At 37.9% G+C, this 27,391-nt stretch overlaps 2 long non-coding RNA genes across 2 annotated transcripts; one reads left to right on the forward strand and one right to left on the reverse strand.

Moving 5' to 3' along the window:
• Window positions 1–2,460: 2,460 nt before the first annotated feature.
• On the forward strand, window positions 2,461–19,723 carry LOC124162104. The gene is made up of 2 exons (XR_006865482.1): window positions 2,461–2,787; window positions 19,660–19,723. It is a non-coding gene; the product is annotated as an uncharacterized LOC124162104 (long non-coding RNA).
• A 2,143-nt stretch (window positions 19,724–21,866) lies between these two features.
• On the reverse strand, window positions 21,867–24,362 carry LOC124162103. Its single transcript, XR_006865481.1, has 2 exons — window positions 24,217–24,362; window positions 21,867–22,514 (listed from the first exon to the last, which is right to left on the reverse strand). It is a non-coding gene; the product is annotated as an uncharacterized LOC124162103 (long non-coding RNA).
• Window positions 24,363–27,391: the final 3,029 nt, after the last annotated feature.

Below are 27,391 nucleotides of genomic sequence, written 5' to 3' on the forward strand. Positions count from 1 at the left end.
ACATAGCCATAGATGATATCATTAATCGAGTGGAATCAAACTTCCCCCTTAAAGGATTTATTACTTAAATTTTCCATTTATGTAGCATGTGTGGCAATGAGTGTAACGTAAATAATTGGTCTAGATCTTTCATCAGAAAGTTTGAAAGTACCATTTACAGTAATCGCGACCTAATACGACGTGTGGACCCCAATATCTTTAACCTAAGTCAATGGAATGAACTTGGAAGATAATATTAGAATTTGAATACTTTTAGCGTAAAAAGGGGAATTAAATACGTCCCCTCGCAGGAGACCCCTTGAATCGATAATAAATTGAGTAGCAGTGCCTACCTGCGTGCACCCAGGTTAACCTTGCTGGGCTACCGGTTGTTACCTTGTTGCTTGGTATCAGTGCCGCAGCGAAGGGGGGGGGGGGGTTTGGGGGATAAAACCTCCCCCAAGAGCTCAGAGAAATTTTTAAGTTTAATCCATTTTACTTAATTGGATTGACATTACTAATAGAATAGAGTAAAGATTACTAAATTATCCCTCAGAAAGCGGTAAAACTCACCATTTTTAACAATTTATCTAAAAGAAGGATTTGGTCCTTTCCCGGCGAATGCTGTTGATGAAATCTTCACGGGAAATAAGCCGGGTAAGGATGATCATTGCTGCCAACGTTTCGATGGCCTTTTGCTTCGCCCTGAAGACGATGGCAGAGAAGGCCATCGAAACGTTGGCAGCAATGACCATCATTACCCGGCTGATTTCCCGTGAAGATTTCATCAACAATTTATCTTAAAGTTCCGCAATTTATTACTCTCGCACCTACCGCTTATCCTGGTGGGTATTCCAAACCCCCATTCACCCCGGTATTAGTTGAACCTAAACCCCCCCCCCCCAGGCTTAATTCATAGCTGCGCCCCTGCTTGGTATGGCCCAATCATGAGATTATAGCCCAATCGTGAGAATCATCCGCCGATTGCGAGAAATGGTCCCTGGGGACTTGGGGGGCATGGAATTATTTGTGGAATGCCAGTGCCTGTCTCTCCTTTACTATAGTTTTGCTAAGGAGAACCACTGCATTGGGGAGACAGTAATAAATTGTGGCTTGCTACTGTTTGTCTCCCGTTTTGCGGGCAGGCTCTTTTGGTCTGTTTTTGCACTTTTTTTCCCGGAACTTTAGGCGATGTCGACCAACAGCGCTGGAACCAAGTCTAAAATGTGCGTTCAGATCATCGGTCGTATGTAAATATCTTGCACTTCTTTGCCCTAATCTGTAATTAGTTATTGACGGCGGGCGTTTCTATGTAACCTATAAATAATTCTTGAATATGGCGATGAAATTTCTAAATGACGACTGCAATTTTTCCATTTAATACTATGTAAATATTCTCTCAGTGACCAAAGCCTGTTGGCTCCAATATGACAATAAGACTTGTGCTTATAAAATGTAATATTATGTATGTAATGGATATTAAATCCTATTTGTGGCATTGCAGCACAGCAAACAATGCATCACCACAAGACCGGATACACCAGCAATGCAAGGACACCGAGATAACAGCGAACGACATCACCGCGAGCACTTCATCAACCCAGCAACAACAACATCATCATTTTACACGGCGGTCTACGTGGGATTTTGCCGGTTTCCCTCACGTCTCGGACGAATTTCGGACCAATGGCCATCCCGGAGGATAAGAGTTCCAGCATTTTTTACTTTTACCATATCTGCTACAAGCTCACAAACAATGTATAAATAATAACAGTGTGACAAGCCCTAATATGTTCACGTACACTGCAGTATGGAAATAAGGCTTTTTTGAACTTAAGCTTGATTCTGCGTCGAACACAAAGTACACTATGTATTTTCGATGGTATGCATCGGGTCATGCGAGCACAAATTTACTCGTCTCAGGGCGTGCACCAAGGGGGGATAAATTATTGTTTGAATTCAATGTCACCGAACTACCTCAACTCCAACCATGAATTACCTTCCTGCCGCTGTGATGTGGTGAACGTCGGTCGCTCAAGCGTCGCTCTATCTTCCGTCGGCGGTCAGCATTTATTTCCATTTTCAATCCGCGCGGATCACTTTGACTCCAATCCGTCAATTCACTTCCTACCGCTCTCGATACTCGCCATCGCGGGTGCAAGGCAGGGGGCCACGAAGTTTACCTTCAACGCGGGCAGATTATGCAGGCCCCTTGCTCTCCACGTCTCATCGTCCCATTCTATTCTCAATATTCCCCTCCATACCCAACTGCTGAAGGCTTTTCTTCTCTGAGCAGTATGTATTTCGAATGCTCTCATGTCCCTGAACCGTTAAGTGCCATTACTAACACCGCATACATTGATGTTTGCAGTCAAGGTCTCTTTCTCAGCGTGACGTCATATTACTCGGTGATGAGAAACCGTAATATATCGCTGGTGGCCTGTCAGCCTCACTTCCCTGCTAGAAGTATTGGGGTGCACATCGTGTGTTTTTTTTTGTCCTCAGATCTGTCAGCAAAGTTTTTTTTGTGAAGAATTAATTTGTGCGATGGTCCTAAAATTGGCGGGGCTATAAAAATGTTTTTTAATATATTCTGGAGCAGTACGTAGCCAATGAGGTGGCGCGAGAAGTTGCGAGGGACATGGACTAATTAGGAAATCTTCAGTTCGTGTGGTGTGGCTCTGAATAATTATCACCATTCTAGACGGAAAGCATCGGCAGTTTCCATTTCCGAAGGATGACGAAATAAAGGAGAAGTGCCTCGCGGTCACCCGAAGGAAGAACGTCTCGCTATGTCCATAATTTCCAGTGAGTAATTTTATAACATACATTTCCCGGAGCCAGTATAGTTTTATCGAATCGCCAATTTTCGTCGGATGTTCACAAAACTTAATATATATTAAGTATTTCCTATTTTAAACAATCGTAAGGGGCAAAAGCGCTTCGAGTACAAATAAAAATTTACTAATACGGTACTTATTTTGGTGTCGGATGGATAACTTGTACGTTGCAGGAGCCATCATAGATGATAAAAGACGATCGAAAACAAACTGTTGCTTAGGTCAATAAATTTACGGGCTTATACGCTTAGTTTGAATCAATTCGGGTGACCAGGAGGGATTTGATATAATTTCGAAGGATGAATGAATGCCCTTAATACGAAAACCATGCCCCAACCCACCCCTGCATATTCCGACCCGCCCACATAATTTCGCTTATGCCGTCATAAACCCGGAGTCCACACATAAGAAAGAAGCCGCGCCTTCGGTGCGGCTTCCGCTGTGCGCTATCCAACCCACCCCCATGTCCTACGACCGTACACTGCGAATAAGCCATTCATTCGCTCGGATTTTACAAAATTTAGGAGGAAAAATTTGCATTCTTTACAAAACAATTTTTTCCTTTCCATTGTCCGCTACCGCCACTTACCTTTTCGTAACTTCTCCCTCAAAAATATTAGATCCTCTCTTGGCATTGCAACTTTAGCTGATTGGCGTATCCTCAATGACCGGAGACTCCTCTTAAATATCATTAATGGCAAATACAGATCATCTGGCCTTCTTTCTTTTTTTCCGCTTCGTGTTCCTTCGCGCACGACCTCGTCATTTCCCCGTAATCTCGTAAGCCATAGCTTGTTATCAATGTAGAACAGTAAAATGAAAAGTGATTATTCCATATGGTGAAGTATATAGTTAAACACATCGAGAACACAGCTCTCGCTAAACGTATAAAATCATTTGATCACTTCCAATGCAACATATTCATGAAATATGAGTTCTTCCAGTGACTTAAATAGAAATATGCTTTGGGGGGGATGTGGGGGCTTCGGGGGTGGATAAGAGGGATTAGTCCAGGGATTACCCTCCCAGGAAACGAGGATTGCAGGAAAATTTTTGAAAAATAACATGCCTGAAAATGCATTTTACATCATTTTGGCACTTGAAATTTAACTTTTAGCACATGCAGTTATTATATATCAAATCCAGGCAAGATTTTCAAATAATTTTTTGATTTCGCCGAGGCTTTGGGGGGGATACATCCCACATCACCTCATCCCCCCCATAGTTACGCCACTGAGTTCTTCATGTACATTATTGATGTTTTTACATTGCTGACTTCATTATTTGATGCACCGAAGGCGCGTTTAAGCTGTCCCGGTAAATCATATTCAACCTAACCAGCCAGTTCACATTACAATAATTATTGTGCACTTTTGATCGTGTTGTGGGTGTGGTGTGGTGTTTGTGTGAACAGAAACTTAAAACTAATATTTTGTTAGGCATAAGATTTTTTTGTGTTAATTATTATTTTTTTATTATATGCCTTATGGACATCAAGCCTGATCCCCTTGTTTTTCGTTAACAACAGGCTTATGCCAACGTCAGGTTTCTCTCTACTCTTTCTTAAATACCCTTACCTCAAGACGCAAATTAATTCAGCTGTTGCTCGCCTCCTCCAAATACCATACCATATAAAACTCTACCACCGATCATGGTTTCAACATCCTATGTCATTTTTAACGTATTCTTCTTGATGAGGACATAGAATGTTCAGTCAATGGTCAGTATAGTTATATTAAATAGTGGAAATAACCATTTTTAGTTTATATTTTATCATGGATTGATATACCAATGCTCAAGGGCAGTGGTGCAACAATGGAGAGGATGAGGGGGATAGATACCTCCCGAAAGCCTCAGAGAAATTAAACAAATATTTAACACTATTGTCTACTTTTTACATGCAATAACTGCATATGCCTCAAGTTAAAGATCATTTATTAATATCATGGCAGTGAGACGAATCACTGAATACCGACTGGTGACTAACGAGTCGGGTAAGGAGTGGATGGGGGCTCCAGGATGGGGTCGCCCGCCTACGTCCGGTATAATAGGTCCTCCCATTTCCCCTCAAAGCATATTCCTAGTTACGTCACTCTTCTAGGTGTTGGTGGAATGCGGCGAAGAGGTTAGGGGGGTTGTAGAGGAGACTGATAATGGCATGGAGGTCAATGATGAGTGTACAGGCTAAAGGGTGGGTGACCGAATATTTTTTGGGAGGGGGGACGGGAACTTGAACGGGAGAATGGTGCAATGGTATTCGGCCATTAGACAGATACTTATCGGACTTGTGCTATATTCTGCTGCTGCTTTTTCTCCCCAATTGTCCCGCATTCCTAATCCAAATTCTCGTTCCCACGAATATTACAAAAGAGGATCCTCGTGTCGGCCTCTTAATGCACGTCGTCACCCAGCGCGCATTTATATGCGTTAACAAAAGTCTTCACTCGCATCGCTGAGGGGCAAAGTGATCCTGGTTTAACGGGGAAAAAGGTTATATTAGGACCGTTAACCGAATTTTAAATGTATGATGTGATCTAACAAACGCATAACTTTTCAATGTAAATCATCACAATTAGAAACATTATTATTCAAAATATTGGAAAAGTGGATCGCACCACACTTATCGTCGCGCAGGGGACATTTTAAAAACCGATTAAAATGCGACCGAAGTGGCAGCACAAATCAGCCTTCTATGGGATGGATTTGAGCCGCCTCTGTGCATTCCCCTTGATCGTCTCCATCCCTCCCTTCCCTAATTGAGGCTCTGCAGTCCATCATCACAACTAGATTTTCTTGCATGGGCTATCCCTATTTATTCGAGTTTTCATATACCTCTTATACTTCTTCCTTCCTATAATTGCCAGGGGGCATGTAAACTTGAACCACCACAAGTTTTGTGGGTCGAGCCTCAGTTTCTATCATCGGAATCCGATAACTTACCTGATTTATACCTACCATTCCACGATCCATCTTCACGTTCATTGTTAGTACTAAAGCTACCCCTGGTCGTCTTTCCTCCCCTCCATAAGATATAAACGTGTACTCACCACTACAGTAATCCCCACTATCCTTCCACTTCATTTCGAATAATGCCAAGATATCTATCCTCCCTTTCTCCATTTCTTTTTGATATTTTCTAGCTTACCCGCCGTCATGATTATTATCCTCACATTTCACGTCCCTTCATTTATTGCTACCTTCTTCTTCTCCATCTCCTTGGTATTCTTTATTCTTTCTTCATTGCTGCTGCTGTTGATGATTATAAGTCTCTGCAGAGGTTTTGCGTGTTGACGACCTCTAGGGCCTTGCCGACCTCGCTGCCGTGACCGGCACCCGTCCTTTGCGGACGGGTCTCGTTCGATGTGTTACCGAGGCTCATTTGATTGTACTCCATTTTTTCATGTAAGAGATAGTTGGTAGGGTTTCCCACTTCCATTCCAACAGTATTTTTTAAGTGACACCATTACGTACACTACCTTTCGTCAGGTACCTTCCCCTCGACTTATCTAGCATAGGTGGCCCTACCGGGAGTAATTAAAAATTACTACCGCCAGTGCAGCTCAAGGGGTCTTAGGAAGGCACAAGCCTTTCCACCGCGACAAGGTTATAGACCTTAGGGAAAGGTTGATTTGGAAATCGTCGTAAAAAAATAAATGGCACAAAATTGTTAGAAAGATGAGGAAAAACTGGGATAAAATGTCGAACCTTGCAGTTTTGTATCCGAAATACACAAAATCACAGCCGAAAAAGTAATATTCAAAAATAAACAAAGGGTCGCAAAAGTAAAATGAAAAAAGGTCTAGAAGTTTACGCAAGCCTTTCCATCGCGATCAGGTGGTATCCCGAAGAAAGGCCATGAATGAATATTTTTTGTGATTTTTTCATTCTATATATGTACGGGACACTCACCCACAAATAATCCAGCCAAATACCTAGACCTTTTTCTCTATCGAGCTATTCTTATCCTCGCACAACAGCATGGCATGAATGCCTTGCAATCCTGTCGAAAGCTTCATTGCATATCATCTTTCCGCCTAATCGAAGGTGATGTTATTGATATCGAAGCATATACTTTCGAATATTGCCTTGCTCTTGTATATCTCTCTTATTTCTGCTGCTCGAACGATTATTTTCTTTTAAGTCCTCAAATCAACGATGACATACATTTTCTAAGTATATCTAACGTTTCTGTCCACTTTCTGTTTCCCTTTTTCTTTCTTTTTCAATCCTATAGATGACAAAAAATGACCTCAAAATGGGATTGCAGTTCACCCACAATGAACTCCACTCATCGGTGACGAAATAAACGGCATTTGAATTTTCACTGTCTCTGTTCCCATCCCGAAAACAAAAATATGAAGCTATTTCTTCGGTTGCGTATTTCATAATTACATGGTGGCCTCATTTTCTTTAGGGAACAATCCCACATTTAAAAGGAGACCACTTGGCCACTTTCGTCAGAGTATCTTTTGATTTCTACCCGACGAATATTTGCTTGGTGACCTTCAGACAGTTTCGAGCCATAATTGCTTAGCAGGCAGATAAGTCGTAAAATTCAGCGCATAATGTTCGCGTCCAAAAAAGGACTGATCCCGCTCCTTGCCACCATCTTAGTCGTCGCCGCCTTCACTCTCTGCCTCGTGATCACAACGGCGGACGCTCTGATGGACACCACGACGAGGGATCAGACGGGACCATGGACCAGGGAGCGTCTTCCTTGTCCGCTTGGACGGAGGATGACCGGAAGTGGATGTTCGTCGCTGCCCATCTGAATTGCTGTCGTTTTATCAACGGAGCTACAAAGCGTCCTTCAAGCTGACTACCTATTCGACGTTAAAGCTTGAATCACACGATGATTTTTTTCGTCCTTTCAAGTACTCATTTCAGAGGAATCTCATCAACTTTTTCATCACTCTTCACGTCGCTTTTTCCGTAGCAAAAATCAGAACGCAAGGGGACTGTATGGAGGAGGGTCAATTCCAACCCACGGAAGGCTGATTTCTATTGCCTTTTCTGTCGCATTTTAATCGGTTTTCAAAAATACCTATTCGCGGCGCGGTAATAAGTGCAATTCGATCCACTTTTTCCCATTATTTTGCATTAAAATGAGTTTAATTGCAATAAATAGTATTGAAAAGTTATTAATTTGATAGATCACATCAACATAAATACAAATTTTAGTGAATAACCCTAATTATACCTTATTTCCCCGCGAAACTCGGCTCAATTTGTCCGTTAGTTGACGCGAGTGTCGACTTAAGTAAATCCAATTAAAGTTTACCGGGACTAGCCACGGTGATAACTTTACAGAGTCACCCGCAATGCAAAAGTTGTGCGAAAGATCCACAGGGCACAAATCATTCGCATAGACGGGGATTCGAACCTGGATCCCTCGATTTCCGGCAGAGTGCTTTACCTAGTTGAGCTACCGAGGTGTCTGCCTCCCCTGAGAAAATTTGTGGATATTAGGGGAGTATACCGGACAAGATGGTATGGACTGCTCGGGCTTTTCTATCCGTCTGTGGCGCTGTGCGCACGATTTTGACTGCTTGTCGCAGCATATGCTCAGCAGTTATATTAGATGGCTCAGATGTTATTACATGCTCAGTATACAGGGGAAAATGGCGCCTCGGTAGCTTAACTGACTAAAATACTCGGCCGGAAATCGAGGAAATCCGGGTTTGAATCCCGGTCAAGGCGAATGTTTTTTTTTTCTCTGTGGGTTTTTCGCACAATTTAGGAAACCCATTTAAATGCGCGGTGGGTGACAACACACATTGAGGTGACTTGAGGATCCTCTTGTCTAATATTCGTGCAGGAATGCATGGCCGTATGGGGCGATTGAAGTGCAATGTTTGACAATCGTGAGAACGGCATTGGGTTAACATGAACGAATAGCTGTGATAACGCCGAAAAGTGACGAAAGGAGTGATGAAGAGAAGGATGAATATAAAGGCCGTGTAATAAAAAAAAATGGTGCGTCGGGCGATCTCTTTCCCGGCCCCCGAAAATCGATCGCTCGAGAGAGGACTAAGACAGACGAAACTAATGATCGTGTGATTCAGGCATAAGACGAATATCGCTACACTTAACCGGTGCGAAATCTTCAATTAGAGCCTTGAGGTGGCCGGTTGGTTTTGACATTATGTGCAATCAATTGTGCGGCGATACTGTGGAAATTTAAATTTTAAGCCATGATGGAAATCGGACTGGCCAGGACGGTTTAAACGCCGTTTACTAACGCCGGTTAAAATTCTTGCAAATTACATCGCGCAGCTAACGCCCATTGAACATGTAGCAAGGATTCGTCTTCGTCGCCCTTTCCGAAAGAATTCGTGGCGATGAATTCCAAAACTGGGTGAAAAGCTTGAGGAAGATTCGTTCGAGCTCCAACCTACTAATATGTGCAAGATAATTCATTTCATAGTACCAATTTTGTCGGCGAGATATATTTACATTGTATGGGAGTTTTTACAGAGACAAAGTGACTCCAAGTGACATATTTTATCACCTCCGTATATTTTCTTTGATCATTTTTTAACAAATAATTATGCATAATCAATTTGTGTTCTTATCCTTTGTTAGTGATATTTTGATTGTGTATCCTCCACTTCAAGCAGTGTTGCAATCAATCTGAAATAATGAACTTCGGAAGGTATTAAAGCTTATGTTTTACCACAATATTACCTTTAGTGACTTACCAATTGTTACCTTTATTTTTTGCTCAAAGCCAAGTTATCTAACTCACGTCATTGTAATATGCTAAGTAACCAAACTAATCGGCAACTTGATGTGTTATAATTAATTTTTAGTGTCTTCGCAGTAATGGTAATTTTTAAAAGACTCTTTGGAACTTCAAATGTTGTTTGAGAGCAAATAACTTAAGTAGGATAAAGTTTTAAGTCGTGGCGAGTAAATTATGCATGCCTAAACCAGGAGAAAAGACCATTATGCGCTAAAGAGGTTTTGATGCTTGACTATGAAATAATTGAAATTGCTTATTAGTATTAATAAAAAATGATTTTTTTCGTCAATTGTGTACTTTCGTATTTTTTTGTCATCCATCATGTAATTCAATGAAACTAAATATTAATTACATGTGAGTTTAACGCTTTTGGAGGTTCTACAAAACTATCATAGCTATAAATCCCAAAATTAAGCAAATAACTAACTTAAAACTTTTGCAAAAAATATTTTTCGAGCTTCTGTTCGTTTCCTGATTGTATAGATGGAAATAATGTCAGGTGCAGTTTAAAGTTTTTAATACAGTCCATCATGCAGGAATATATTCATCCTGTCATTCCACGCGGTAATGGTTGGATAATGCTAAAATTCATTAGCTCCAAATGATATAAGCGTAGCTGAAAAACTTAATCACTATGTCATTAAGATACTGATTTTCTGATATGTTAACTTGGTGTAGATTTTTTATTTTAATAATAAATAAATTTGATTAACTCACAGATTTAAAGGAGGACAAGCTGCTGTTAGCCACTGGGTAACGAAACGTGTTTCACATTTTAAAGTAGCGATAGGTTATTTTAAGAACTCAATCATTACACACACCACACTTACATGTCTGCTGATGATTGTTGATTTGTATTTTTCAACACTTTCACATTTTTAAGTAGCAATAGCTTGAAAAAACACTCTCTTTTATTTGTATTGACGTCACATTATTAACTTACATGTATTAATCACTCAAGGAACCACTCCGCACAACTTATTTTCAAATTAATACATATGAATACGATCTAATCTCTTTAATCCTTGAATGTTGTCATCGAAATATATCAATCAATGAGTCTGTGAAACAACAATTTATGAGTCTTTTGAGTCTCTGAAAACTATAAGTTAAACGAGATACAAGCATTGGATATAAAATGCATTTATATAGAAATGTGATCACCTATTAACCAAGCGTTGGGATGTATTCTGATTACTGGAGATAGCGTGAAAAGGTTCGCCTTTGATCTGTTTCCTGGGTTTCAAAATTTCGTCGTTGTTTCTTCCTCTTTCTACTTAAGTTCTAAAAAATCACATGCGATAGTACTGTGCTTTTAAGCTGAAGAAGGTGACCTCCAGCTAATGAAGATATTCGATTAACTCAAAGGACCATTAAAGGAAACCACTGCAAAGCTATTAAGATCATAGCGGTCTGCACCTCTGGCGTCTGCCGGAAAGGCGACAGGAGACCTTCCGACCAAAAGTAATTCCTATGATAGGTGGTTTATAATTTCTCTTCACTATTTTCGATCTCTGGATCCTCCGCTTGGCTCCGTCAGTTGTTGTTTGTCGACCAATACTCGGGAGAATCATTCGTCCGTCCACAGCTCTTGGTATATCCAATGACGTCTTCCTTTCCAAGGAAATCCATCTCAAATCTTCGGTTTTTGCTTCTGCGATGAGACTGAGCGCCGAAACTGCGATAACCAAGTAAACCAGTGGCGACATTGTCGCATTTATTTTTTATCAAAGACGAAATTTAATAAAATTATAATCACAGAGAATCTATTGACAATTTGATATCGTGTCGACACGCAACTGTCTTTTCCCGCAATTAATTTCGTTCGGAGGTTGACCTTCTTCGGAGTCAGCCTCCTACTTCATAAGAAACTTCAAGAATAATACGAGCATTACGTATGCCTGTAAATCGTAAGAATGAGGCAAAGTGTGTACTGACTCTATGTCTAGGTTGAGAAAGCTAGCCCCAACAGCAGGAAATCAAGAGCAGACGTAATGTGTGGATGGAAGGAAGTGGGAGATTTGAGGCGGAAAAAAACAACTGTGACAGAGATAAGAAGAAAACAATGGACGGTGGCTGGTAAAGAGCACGATCACTGAGAAAGTCATTGCAATAGAAGGGCATGATTTAAACCCATTTGTCAAAAATTCATACATTTGGTGATAGTTTTCCGGGTTTGTATTCATACATTTCCTTGAGAGAAAATCCACCTGGAACGAGAATCGAACCACGGACCCAAGGGGACAGCATAGAAGAGGCTTAAACCCATTCCATAGAAGGATTAATTCTGTTGCCACTTAGGTCACATTTTAATTTGTTTTCAAAAATATCCGCGGCGCGGTGATGAGTGCAATGCGATCCACTTTTAAAAAATATTTTGCAGTACAAGGTTTGTAATTGCGAGGAATAGCATTGCATGGTTATGAATATGATAGATCACAGCATCGTGTATATAAATGTTGATAGTTGCAAACATAAAGAAAACGATTCTAACAATAAGGAAGCAATCTTTGAAGCATAATGTTACAGGATTGTTATCAGAGCTACTTCAAAAATATTTTAAAAGTGTATTTTTTATTTTAGAACGGGAAAATACAAAAAAAACTTCATTTCAAATACAATATACAAGACACATTATTTCGTGTATTAGAAATTTCAAGTACGAATTACAGATGCATTTCAAATACCTACGTATTTTAAAATACATGAAATTTAAAATACTGCCAGGCCCTGCTACCATCCTACCAAATGCGAAAAAAATCGGAGGGGGACTCTTCGCGAATGCTATCGCTTGTGAATGCTATGGAATTTAACCTATCCTCCTCGTGGTCGCGGTCTTCTCCTATTCTATATCTTTTTATCTTGTTCTCCTTCCTTCGATGAAAGGCCAACCGTAAACCTTCGTTGTATTCTAACTCTTAATGCGCTGAGAACTATGCTCAAGTTATGACTCAGCACCGTTGATTGCACTGAAAGGTAGGAGCTTTACCATTCCCAAGTCTTCGTGTGACCAGGCGACGCGGTAATGAATCAGAATGGGGCGGTTTCCTATTATTCTATTGCCTAAATCGAAAGATTGCGTACTCCTGGAGTACGCATTTCACGCTCTTAGATTTTTAAATGACGATATCTATTTTTCGCGATTTAACGAGAAATGAAAATTTTCAAGCGCGCGAAAACGCGACGGCTAAGTATGAATGCTGGGAAAAGCCCGTGTGACGTATTTCTGGTTCCAGCTGTTGCCGTGTGAGGTGACCTTGGAGCGAGGCTTTGAGCGCTGATACGATGCAGGCTACTGCCAGGTAGCAGAGTACCCTGCTAGCACGTAGCGCTTGGCTTAAATAAGGATTATTATTACCCTATCAAACGAAGGAAACTTTCCGACCTTAGGCAATTTTAATAAGTGATTATTAAGAAATATTTTCCTGAGATCTGTGTCTCATGCATGCATTGGTAATCTCAGACGATGTAAAACTTCTATCTACTCGTATAGAAACTAGGTCCCTGTGACGTCACGTGGAGTGGAATCGCATGAGCACCAATCTGGCCTTGTCAAAGGTTAAAATTGACCATTAAAATTCGTCTAAACTGGGATTTTCAAAACCAAATAAGTTGTATATTTTGAATACACTAATGGTGGGTAAGGAATGGCAATCAATGCCTTTCGTTTTCTTTGAGGAAGGAAACTTCCCTATTACAGATGTTTTTCAATTACGTATTTAAAAAAAACTTTCCAGCCCTGCCTATTAACAATCACAAAATTCTCTTCCTATACAATAATATTTTGAATAACTGTACACTAAGTTAGGAAATTTAAGAAGGATAGGATTCAAGCAATGAGTGGTAAAATGTCAAACTTGACAAATAGGTTAAAATGACTCATCTTCTGTATCCATAACAAGGAATTTTTGAGTGATCGTGGTTTTTATCAACTCACCTTCCGTTTTTTCTTCGGTATTCTTATCTCTACCACAATTGTTTTCCCTCCTTGCATCAATAACCTCCCATGTGCTTCCTTCCGCACATTTCATCACGTCTTGATTTTCAACAGCTGTGTTAACCTCTCTGAGCGCCGACATTGAATATTAAGCCTTGGCACAGTTCGCTTCATTATTACGATTTTTCAGTTATCCGAATCGTTTTTGTTACCTTTAAGTTTATTAATTTTTTAATATCGTAGAGGACTGTTGGTGTTGGCTATCTCAACGTGGACATTAATTCGGTACGGAGTTCACCTCATTCTTACGATTTACAGGCATGCGCATCGTTCTTTTTCTCGAAGTTTTTTCATTAATAAGTTGAAGGCTGCCTCCGAAGAAAGTATACCACCGAACGGAAAAATTTCGGGAAAAGATAGTGGCGTGTCGACATCATATTAATTGGTCGATAGATTCACTGGGATTATAATTTTATTAAACTTCGTATTCGATAAAAAATAAATACAACGATGTCTCCACTAGTTTACATAGTTATCGCCGTTTCAGCACTTCTCAGCCTCATCGTCGGTGGGCAAACCGAAGATTTGAGATTGATATCCCTGGAAAGGAAGAAGTCAATGGATATACTAAATGCTGTGGACGGACGAGTGATTCCTATGACCATTGGTCTACAGACGACTACTAGCGGAGCCAAGCGAAGGATCCGTAGTACGAAAACAGTGAAGCCAAATCCATCCCACTCAAAAAATAAACCACCAAAGAGAGTATTTATACACGGTCGGAAAGTCTCCTGTCGCAGTTCCGGCAAACGCAAGAGGTGCAGACCAATTGGATCTCAATAACTTCAGTGTTTTCCATTGATGGACTTTATAATTAATAGAATATCTTCAGTGGCTGGAGATCTTCTTTTTCCGTTGAAAAACATAGTATCGCATGTGATTTTTTTAAACGTAAGTGGAAAGAGGAAGAATGAACGGCAATGTGTTGAATTCCAGGCAACAGATCAAAGGCGAACCTTTTCACGACATTTCCAAGAGTAAGAATGTGTCTCAACGCTTGATAAATACGTGAGGATATTTTTATATATAAATATTTTCTACTCAACGCTTGTGTCTCAGTTTAACTTATACTTTTCAGAAGTCAACAGACTCATACTTCATCATGCTGACTATATTCAGGGATCATAGAGATTAATTCGTATTCATATGCATATATTACTGTATAAGTGGTACGGAGTGGTTCTTTGAGTGATAAATTAATTAAAACTGTTCATGTGACTTCAGTATCAATGAAAGAAATTGTTTTTCTTTTACCTATTGCTACTTTACAATGTGAAACAAGTTAAAAAAATTCAATCTAGCAACCATCAGCAGGAATTGACAGTGTGGTGCGTGTAATGATTAAGTGCTTAAAATATTAAGGATAAATTTATTGTTTTTTTAAATTTATATGCTTCTTGAAGTTTTTGGATATAGGTTTACAAAGATATTTTTCTAAAAATGGATCAATTTCCTCATCGACGTATGCAAAGCTTTTTGCTTTTTGACTCAACAAAACTTCAATTGTTTTGATTAACTAGCACACGGTTGAAAATTTTCTAATCCAATACTAAACTTAAACTTTTGATATTATAAATATTTTTATTTAAAATTGTTGAACATTTATAAGACAATTTTTTTATTAAAAAATTATTATACGGACCAATCTCCAATAAATAAACAGTACTACTTAAATACGCTCTAATTAACAAAGATATCTATGAGCCAAATAATTATTTGGGAAGAAAACGTGAAAATTTAACTTCCGACCCTTTTCCAATCACTATTAATAACCTATTGTTCACCGAAGAGTTTACGCTAAAGGTAAATTTTTCGTATCTATATTATTAACAAGCAATGATTTGAACATTGAGTGATCACAGACTCTTGCCCTGCTTATGAAAATCATTACAGAATTAACGTTTGACATAATAATTTTAATTGCTGTTACATAGGTCAGCGTTACTAGTTTTTTTAATACCACCTACGATAGTAGGCTTCAATGTGTGACCCCTTGGTAGGTCGGAGAATGTCGAAGCGGTATTCTAATTCCCGCCAGGTGATTTGTAACACGTGTTCTGTCACAGTACCCACAACAGCTTGCATCCTAGCCTTCAGTTCGTCGATTTCAGCAACTGATGTGGTAGAAACTCTGACATTGATATAGGCTTTTAAATTTTAATTATTATGTCGAATGGTTATTCTGTAATAAATGTTTGTAATCAGTGCAAGACTTTATTCTCGCCCTGTAATTTCCATGCCAATTTATTTAAGATCAACGGGATTCAATGCTGCGTATTACCATCATGTGAAACACTGACGTATCAGGGAACGACGAGGAAATTCTTATAAGACACGGTCTCAGGCGTTACTTTGTGGAATTGCTTCATCATAGAATAAAATAAAATTACTTTGTTCTATTCTACACTTTATTTTAAATAGCACGACCCGGGTTTCCGCATTTAATGCTGTCATCAGGTATCAATGCTATCACATGATAATAGCATTAGATGCTGAAACCCGGGTCGTGCTATTTAAAATAAAGTGTGGAATAGAACAAAGTAATTTTATTTTATTCTATGAGGAAATTCTTCTTTCTACCTGAGTGATAATGCGTGGTAATCACGTGCACCGTTGAAACCCTTCCCCCTTTTTGATTTATTCGTGAGATCACAACGGTATTGATTTTAAATCTCAATGATAACCAACCTCAACGGAGATAACCCTGAAACTATGGCATTTATTGCGTGGTATAGTATATATTAGCATGCACAAAACACTTGGAAGCACAAAAAAAAAACTAAAATAATCAAAACTATTCTTCACCGTTAACAATAGTAAAAAACATATTTCAAAATTAATGAATACGAATCGCATCCGAAGAACTTTGCTTATTATTTCGAGTTCTTGGAGATTTCTCAATCCTAAGTACAAAGTAAACCGGTTTGAGACTGGATATTCGAGGCGAGAAATATTTGTTGCTTTCCCCCTCAATGAAAGAAGGATGTGATATAATTAGCGGAAGGAGGAAACGAAAATGATTCTGATGAGAAATGTACTTTAATAATAATAATATTAAATTTATCCTATGATAATATCGTTCGGAACATATGAAGTATGCATTTACATGATTGGACTCCGTAATATGACAATTTAAGTAGATATGAATAATTAAATGAGAAAAAATACTTTATAAAATAATTGAAAAAACAAAATAGTAGCTACAGTATGAAACCAAAGTCAACAAAACGTGTCAATTAAGAATTACCTTAAGGATATGTAAAGTAGATTAAAGTTTTTAGTGCAGCACACGCAACAGTACTGCTGCTCCGTTGAAGAATGCACAAAACATAAACGTGGTCAATTGATATATCAGAATACATGTGAAGAAATAATACGATTCATACACCAAATAATAAGAAGCTCATAATTATCGAGAGAATATTTACGGAAATGTAACATGGGGAAATTTATTTACATAAACGCAATAAGCAGGTAATACACAAATCTGAGTATTTCTAAATAATGCTAAGGATACCTACTTCAGGTAAAATTTCAATGTTTTGCAAAAAAAGTAACTGTTCAATCAAAATGTAAACAGCATAAACGTATAGAAGGCTGAATGCTATAACTGATATTAAAAGGTAAATACGCAAAAAAAATCTAGGACCTCGTTCGTACATGGTTATGACACTTTTCGTATAAAAAAGATAACATTTTAATTTTAAATTGATGTATATTGGTAGATTTGACAACTTCGTCATAAATGCTATTCCATATCCTAACTCCTGACTCTATATTTGACGAGAAATAGATATTGGTTCTGCAATGAGGAATTTTACATCTGTTTTTGGCTCTTACTACTCTGCCGGAATCACTTCAGTTCCTAGCAATGAGTTCATACAGAAAATCAGGGGTTTTCGTCGACGATGCATGAATTTTCATACGGCTTCACGGATTGCAACCAAAGTTAATTCCTAAGTGCACCTCATCCTGCCAAAACCTACCACTGCTACTTCTGGTTGGGCATAACGCCTCCTTTGAGTCGTTATCTCATTACCATTTATTACGTCACTTCATGCAAATTCCGTGGTTGGCCATCATGCCGGGTGGACGCACCTCTTCACACGTCAAAGGGAAAGCATAATTCAAATAATACTACACTTACCTATTAATCCTCTCGGTACAAATAATTTTGCCGTGGTATGACTTCACACTTCGTTTTTGGTCTACGCACGCACGTATGTACGTACGAAACACACACGGGATAAAGTCAAAATTTTTGATGATTGTGGCTTTGCACAAAAGTATTTAGTTATATTTTCCTTAATATTTGTTTATTTCAACGAGTAACAATACCAAATAGCCTCAAAACTTAGGGCCTACTTTACGTGCTTTTGGTATGTTACAATCCAGTGGCAGATCCAGAGAGGGCATCCAATCTACATACAATATTTTCCGACTTATTTACCTACTTTAACGATTTTAATGCAAATTAACTCTAAACTCAGGGCCTATTTGATACAATTTTGGCATGTTACAATCCAGTGGCAGATCCAAAGAGAGGATAGGGGGGGGGGGCTTTAGCTCCCCTCCTTGGGTATCCTATTTATACTAGATAGAATGGTAATTTTGTTCGGACCCCACTACTGTTGGGAGGTTACCCCCCACTTACCCCTCCCCTTGTCGCTATCTTGGATTCACCACTAACCACGATATCCTCACTTCTGTTAACTGATACTTTGTTGAGATGTTAAAATGTTACATTCATGGATAATTTAACTATTAAGGTAGGTTTGTTTGCAAAGAGGCAAATTGGCTAATCACAGTCTTGACCCTCAAAGGCAGTAATCCTAGAGTTTTATATCCCCCCTGATGCGATCTACCTCTTGCCTTGTGAGAGACAATGACTCTCCCGTTCCCCAAAAAAAACTGTGATAATAAGTTATATTGGGTGTAGACGAAGAGTTAAATGGCTGTCATTTTTTCGGCCCTCTATTACTCCTTGTTCCAAAGGCAGGTTATAAAACTACCGAAAAATTAACTTCACATAAATTAGTTTGAAAATTCTTTTTACTACTATCAGCGGTGGATAATGGCTTGAACTATTTGATGTTTTTGTGTTTTCAAGTGCTTTGTGATTGCTTATTGCTTACTAAACCACGTATTTAATTCCGTTGTCTTAGGATTTTCTCCATTCAATTTACTTGGCATTGAGAGCAAATGCAATAGCAAAAAATCCAATAACTTTGTTATCTCAAGTAAGTGTGTAAAAAGTTTCGATATTTCACGTGATTTCCACGTATTATCACTCAAGTTAAATTACGCACTTCCTCCCAAGTCCCTCGTACCTGAGTGTTTAACATGATCGAGATATGCAACCTTGAATTCCATTGTGTTTAAATAAATTTTTATGGATATTGTTTCTAATTTCCAACATTACTGCTTTTTAATTATAAAGATACGAAATTCATTACATTTTACGTATGTTTGGTGGTGAAAATTAGCTGTTTGCGTGCAGTGGGCGTAATGTTATGCCACGTAATATCCTTCGATATTTACTTAGGACGTAGGTAATATTACGCCATCCTTCTTTTGAAAAATCGTAGTTTGCCATTTTTTTAACGAAGAGGTACTAGACTCCAAATAAACAAATGGAAGGGAAAAAAATCACAATTTATTCTTTAAAATGATACCATACACCTATTCCCCTCATCAAAGGTTGGATTTTAAGAAATTACACAAAAAATATTGAAAATGTCCATAACTGGGGTAAAGGTCTACAATACCAACTTCAGCACAGTATGCGTTAATGACATAATAATGATTGTAAATTTAAAAAAAAATAATTCTGAAGAAGGTTCATCTACATCTACATCTACAAATTACCCTGCGAGCCACCTCTAGGGTGTTTGGCTGGTTCGGTGCTTGGCTAATACTACGCTTCATACGTGTCAGTGTTTAAATTCTCGGCTGGTCAATATTTGCGTGGACTTCATTTGAATACGCATGCCGTTAATCTTGTCTGTATACAATAAGCATGGGTGAAATATTATGTGAGATACGTTTCCAGAAAATGCGGAAACCAAATGTTTTTTACGAGTTCATTTCTCATGCAGCTCTGATAAGCGGTCGGCGACCTCATTAAGACCAGTTTAGCAACACCGCGTGGACTTGGGCTGAGTCTTCTGAAAAAAAAGGAGGGAAGCTCCCGTCAAAATAACTTCATTGCGGTGCTCACACCTCAGCAAAGGAAAGAGGAAGCGGGATACCTTTCGCAACTTCGAGAGCTTTTCACGACGGGAGTGTGGCAGTAAAATAACGCGGCGTGGAATTTAAAACCTGGGTCCAAGAAAAGCAAGAATTCTCATTATCATTCATACTCCACGAGTACAGTATCTTTGCTCGGCAGTGTTTTCCGACAGATCATCCAAAGTGTGAATATAGGTTTAGGGAATAAGTTTGTTTCCATCATGTTACGAGGAAGTGAAAGTCATGGCCACTTTTTGGCCATCCTAGCTGTGGCCCTCATCCTTGTATCCTTGACAGCTGGAGGGACCGAGGCCAGGTCCTTGGGGTACTTCAGGCTGCCCACGCTGGATTTGGAGGACCTGGACGACGCTAAGCAAGACATTGTGGATGCTCCTTTGAGGAATGCTTGTCCTCCAAATCACAGAATGTTTGCTGGGCGGTGCAGGAAAGAGATGTGATCGAGGGATTGGTGGATGCTTAGAAAAGTTACCTCTGAGCAGGCCAAAACATCGCCGGATAACAGGAGTGCAACGTGATATGGTTAGAGGCACCAAATTTTTGAGAATCGGGAAAGATAATGATTGTTTGACTAATCTAAACGTATGGCTGTGGTCACCAAAATTCCCTATCCCTGCCAATGGTTTAAGTGATCGTATTTTATAGTGACTGAAACCTTGAATGAATATCATCAGAGTATAATTGCATCCAATCCTTTGTTTCAATATCATGAATGCTCTTGCTTCTGTAGTCTATCCATATCCAATAAAGAACTTGTCATGAAATTTAAACCGCATTGGGTTTAATTCCTTAAAAAATAACCAGTCCACCCTAGTACCTATTATGTTCCCTTATAGCGACAACAATATACGATTTTAATGATATGGGGGTAACTCATTCAGATGAAGAACCTAAGGCATTCCCGGTAAATATTTCGGGTGAATTCTTCCCGAGTTTTCAACCGGGTTAAGGTTTGGCAAACTTCTTAACCTGGTTGAAAACTCGATAAGATTTCACCGAACTCTTTCTAGTGTTTATATTTTTTTATTTTGAACAAGTATACGCTCTGCGAATGGCTATGCCTGTTTCCATCATCTAAATGCGTCCATATGAGCAACGTTCAATAAATCCATTAAAATAACAGTGTACAAATTTATTCATACTTTTATTTCCGATCAGTTGCCATCGCAATAGTGCAGTAAACTTAGGATTAAATCTCATGAATTAAGAAATATTAATTCGTTTGATTATATATTTGTAAAAAGTAAGCCTTTTTATGCTTTTATAGTTGCGCTATAAACATTTCGTAAACATTCTTATTGATAGGTTTGTTTCAGGAAGCCATTTGAAGTTGCTGATAATTTGCACTTTTATGCAATAGCAGTGTTAAAAGCTTCCACTACCAATTTTATTCTCTAATGTGAGCCGGCTGACGAATATTTATTCACATTGAAAGTTTTTTTAAACGTGAATAATGATTTTAAAAGTTGCATTACCGGTCATTCGGCTGTGACAAATGCATCCTTAGCCTTATTCATTATTACCACTTGCTTACCTCTTTTTTGATCACCCCTGATATTAGTACAACCTGGCCATCTTCCCGACAAAATTGTTATTATTGGTTGAATATTTATCATTTTAAGTGGCATTAGGTTTATTTTTGCTTTCGGCGACATTAACTTTTCTATTGGATTATTATTAAAATAAGACATTGCAATATTTCCAATTATTAAGAACTTCCACCATTTCGTCCCCAACATCATGCAAGAAATTTTTTTATTGGAACTCAAAATGATGTGATGTTTGATTTCATCCATGTTGCCTCTCTGTCAAGATATTACTTTTTCCTTCGTCTTGTTGCACCAGAAAGAGATTGGACTGCATATGAAGCCGTCAATGTGAAAGTCCTTTGCCACATAATAATTGAATTATCAAAGCTTGAATGATAGCCACATTCACAGCAGTATGTTCGTAGATTTAAGGCTGAATTTAGACCTCTTCTATATTGAGTACATAAAGTCAACATTTTGCGGAGAGATATCTTGGAGCATTATACTGTATGTAAGAAAAGATATCGTTCTGCCCAATGATTTTATTTTTACAGCTTACAGCACGTGTTTTGATTACTACACAATCATGTGATCATTCTATTGAGTACATGTTAATTTTTGCAAAAACGTGCATGAATTCAATGGATCGAAATTTCCTTCAAATTGGCTTTTAGTTCCATGTCTTATAGGTGAACTAAATATGGTACTTTCTGATAAACATTTTAAAATCATTATACATATACTTCCATCGGAGTATTCTTCACCGAAAAGTCAGCATCACAATGACTCTGATCGGCTTAATTTCACAAATATTTAAACATACGAGAGTAATATAATCACTTTGTCTTTCCTGGAAAATTCAACTCTGCTGCACTTTTAAAGTACGTAAATAATGCAAAATCTATCTTTTGGTGTAATAGTAACGCATATGGGATGGATAACCTCTGGTAAAAAACTGAATAAAAAATATTAACTTATTCACGGTATTTAATTAAATTCTTTCGATTCAATTGTGTACCCCACACTTCCAATTTTCATTGAAACATGAGAAATTTTCCTCCGTTCACATTTCATCTGTATTCCGTACCTATTCGAATGATAACTGGTGGCTGGGTGAGAAGCGATAATTTCCTGCAGTAATTTTCATGGCAGATTTTTAGTTTTGTTTGTAAGTTCTGAAATGGAAAAAGGTGTAATTGGTGAGATACATAATACAAATATGTTTAATATAATTATTTTTAAACATATGTGACCATTCATGCCTTGAAATTACTTATTAATGTTTTACAAAAATTCTTTGGAAAATATATCGACCTTGGAAAAAAGCCAAGGAGAAATATAAGTGTTACACTTTTCATGTATTGATGAGGGAAAAAGAATAGATAAAGTTGAAGGACTTGATAAGTTTGGGAGCATAAAAAGGTAGCCGACCTCTCTTGGCAGTGCGATATCACGATCGAATTTCATATGAAGTAGATGATTTTTTTTAATATCATCTAGGTATTTGGATAGAAAAAGTTACCTAATTTTTAATTGACTGATATTACTAGAAAGGTCCACTTATGTATCCAAATATTTCATATATTCTTTCAAAAATGTTTCCAATATTTCTGATAATTGCAAACATAGCCTTCATCAGACTGATAAAAAAAGTTTTCTTAATTCAAGTGATGCAAACTTGATTCAATAATGAGCCCCTTTTAAATAGGTGCCCAGAATACCTTCTTAAGTTAAGGGGGCATCTCCCTAGAATTTTAGCCTCGAGAAAATGTTCTTTAATTAATAATATACTTGAAATTGAATTGTGTCCTCTAAAATTAAGAATGCCCTCTTGGGAGTGAGTATAATGTATTCAAGCAGTGATAATTTAAGAGCAATTCACTCTTGTACTTCTAAATCAGTGTTTCAACTCTATGATTGAAAGCTCACCTTGGATGAAGCCATGATGGAGGTGTGAATTCGTATATTCATAGAAGGGTGGTGAGTTAATTTCCCACGACTACACTGCGCTTTGAGGATTCCGGCTTGGGTGTGTCTTAAGGGTTCACCCTGGTTATGAACCGGAGATCCTTCCATCCGAGTGCTCTAATCACTATGGGCTAGACTGCTGTGATCTACGCTACCGCATTCCTGTTCCCTAATAAGGGTGATCCATTGGATAGAGCGTTGCGCTGCTAATCTAAGGGTACTAGTATCAACCAGATACAGGTGGGGGGCGCAGGGGGCCCGCGCCCCTCCCTTGCGGGCCCGCCTGAATTTCCAAACATTACAGGACCACAATTATAATTTTTTTATCATAAGATGGAATTTTCTTGTATGCGTGTGCAATAAATTTAATTAAAATTTTCTTTAACTCTGCATGTGACTTGATAAATTTTTATTAGGATAAAATTAAAGGTAACTCAAGATATCTTTTGCGCCTTCCCCCCTCGAGTTTTTTCTGTATCCGCTACTGGTATCAACTCCTGGATAACGCCTTCGAAAACACCGATACCAAAATTGTCGAAAAGTAAGGTGTCCCAGGGAAACTGAGCCTCCTACCATGAATTTTTTGCTTCATAGCAATCTATGTAATTACGAAAATATGTTAACAATAAGAACATTTTCTTAAAGCCAACAAGTTAAAGGCCATGAACACCAGCAGGTAACAGTTCTGATTCTATCAGATAAAACAATTATCCAGAATCTATAATAACATCTTATTTACGGTCATTAAGAATATCTCCCTCATAATTTAAGAAAACTTACTTTCATTACGGTACAGTAATGGTATAACAACCGATCGTATCAAATATTGTCCAAAAATGCTTTATAATTCTCTTAATCTACAGATTGAAGGTATTGAGTCAAGGGTAAAACCCTTGGCTTGAAACTTACAACTTTATGCTTCAGCTGCCATGAATCTCGGATAAATGGGTCAGCTTGGGTCCGTGAAAATTTTATTTACATCCAATTCTTAACTTTGCCCCGTCCACCGCCTTGATAGATGCGTTGTGGGTTGTGTTAGGACACCAGCCGTAAGCCTGCAAGAAAATGCATATTATAAGAAATTGAATTGCCTGTTACGAGCCATAATAGTATAAAATGATTATGAATTATTATTTTTTCAGCCATTTATTTTGTATGCATACATGGGAAAAACAAATTCCATTCCTATCAATGCCTATTTTCCTAATTTGAGAGTTATAAGATATACTATAGCATAGCATGATTTTTTTAGCAAATAATTTAATTAATCTTGATCGTATTTTCGCGCTGTCCAGATATTTTGCGAAGTTCACCATTGACATAAACCAAAAATTTGTTTTTGATGGAACAATACATTTCTGTAGCTATCGTTATCTTTATCTATCAAACTGTACCATATACCTGTGCACGTAGGTAATTAAGGTAACCATCTGTTGTGATAAGAATTTCTAAAATGCCATAGATTATGAAGCTCATGTTATTTTCGGATTTCTGGCAGTCGTCAGTAAGTTGTATTTCCTTCAAATATTTGCAATAGTAACATTTGGAATTCGGATAAAAAGCACAAAACGGCTACTTGCGATTTTTGGGGGATACGATTGTATACATTATAATTCTACGCTTGCATTTTAAGTTTGCGTCATTCACAGGAATTGCCTAGATCCGCTGGGTTATTTGTCACTGTTATTATCTGACCGTCCTAAGTTGGCACTTGACCGTCAAACAGTCAGCCAATCGGTGAAAGACTTTCATGTCGGTTGGCTGGGGTGGAGTGAGATACCGTGTGAAGCAAATATGGCATGTATTGTTTACATCAGGTGTTCGTATCAGCATCACAGTTTCACTTATACTATTGAGAAAACAATTATGGCGCGTCATAATATAGCAGTTCTATACTTATAATTATATTGTCTCGCACCTTCGCATTCTTACGTCGCCTTTCTATGACTGCAATAACGTTATTAAATTAATTAATTACTAACCGAAATTACAACTCATATTGCTGATTTTTTAAGTGTTTAATTCCTATATTTCACACATTGAGTGTCATTGAATGTTAGTAACCAATTATTAATGCTGGAAACTAAGTGAATTCCTTTTAAAATTTCAATTAATCAGCGGTTCTAAAATATGCATTATCCACTATCGAAGAAACTTCTATGAATGTACGCTTCTAGGTTGATTTTGTTTGATAGGTGGCGAATGATAATACATTTTTCAGGGAATAAACTCTTGTCAAAAATACATTAAGGTTCGGCAGTAGCGTGTTTCACTGATGATATTAGTTCTTTGACAGTGGGTGTACCGTCTGATCGTCATGCATTGCTCTGTTATCCCTAGATTTTTTTATTTATTTTACTGGGAGCTGTTTCATTTTCTGTTGTATTTATCTTTCAGAAATATCGGTGATTATACCGCAAACGATAATAATTTGAGCTTTTCTTGAGGACTATGATCAATATAATGCTTTGAAAAATGCATAGATTAATTATGAATCAAAAGGTATAACATAATATTACCGGAAAAACTCCCTGCTTTATGCTTCATTTTTAAAACTTTTATATTCTAATCCGGATGACAGTGACCATCAAGAACAGTGGTAGACTTCATTTCAATCAAAGAGACGCTGCATGAGACCTGCCAGTGGCGCTGCCAGGGGGGATCCAGGGGGTCCGGACCCCACCCGAAATATAAAATCACAATTATTTTACTTCGAAAAAATAAAACAACATATTAAAAAATCATGAATTTATAGAATATTTCTTTAACAAATGAATTCTTTTCGATTATGAAAAGTGTTAAAGTTAGTTTAAAACCCATTACTTAGTACCCCGTTTTTTTTTTAATTTTTCCCCCTGGTTTTGGAACCCCTCCCCCGAACGAAATTCCTGGCTACACCTCTGAGACCAGCACTATTTCGCTGAGATTATAATTTTACATCTACAACTATAGTAGATTATCGAATAATATTTAGAATATCTCATAAATTATTTGTCTGCGTCATTCGGCGTCAATATTGTCATGAATCATATTTCCTGTGGTATTTTTTTGCTCTCCAAAAATCCAATACAAAATGACATACAATTTAGTCCTTATTTATTTCGGAGATTTGGAAGCCAAGAACCTTAAATTTTTGTCTTCTTTAAATAATTTAACTTTCTACTGGCCAATGACATCAACAAAGTTATGAAAGAAAGAAACATGTTTCTATGAAAATAATAAGGAATTTTTTATTTTTATTTGTAGTTTTCTTCATTTTTAGCCACATTTTTACTTATTATTAATTCCTTAGAAGAAGAAGAAGATATAATCATTCGTAATTGAAATGTAGAGCAATGAAATCCATAAGACTTCATATTACCACTATATTGAATGTGTGTGAAATTAACGCACATTTTCCGTTTTTATCGTGGGTTGCTACCATAGAGTAAGTATATATATATATATATATATATATATATATAAATAATGTAAAACTTCTTCTTGCCCTGGGGTGGGCACACAAAAAAACTTAGAAATTGACAGAAAAACGAAAAATAAAATAAAAGAGAGGAACTTACGGGGAAAGGTTGTTTTTACAAATTTTCGATGGGACGCAGCCCATCTTTCTCAAGTGAGAAGAGGAGGGAAAGTGAGGAAAGGGCATAAGGAAGGGTGCAAGGCAGAGGGCAAAGATGGAGGGAGGAAAATATATATATATATATATATATATAGAGAGAGTAAGAGTAAGTATATGCTTACTCTATGCTTATATGCTCTATGCTTACTCTACATAGAGTAAGTATATGCTTACTCTATGGTTGCTACACAGATCCAGCGTTTCACACAAATGTGTGCTTTACAAAAAAACGCTCAAATCATATTGATGCCTACATTGCACACATTTTTGAAAATGGCGTCCATGCCTTTTTTGTTTGGTATTCAGTGAATTGACAGAGCACGAACATTAAAAATGAGGATCCTCAAGTTTTCTCTGTATTGTCACCCACCGCGTATTTTGAAAGGTATACAAAAGTCGCCACTCACGCCACTGACGGACAAAATGATCCGAGTTTGACGTGGTGATGAGGAATAATTAGGGGTG

Source organism: Ischnura elegans, chromosome 7 (genome assembly GCF_921293095.1).
Source record: "Ischnura elegans chromosome 7, ioIscEleg1.1, whole genome shotgun sequence".
NCBI classification, from domain to species: domain Eukaryota; kingdom Metazoa; phylum Arthropoda; class Insecta; order Odonata; family Coenagrionidae; genus Ischnura; species Ischnura elegans.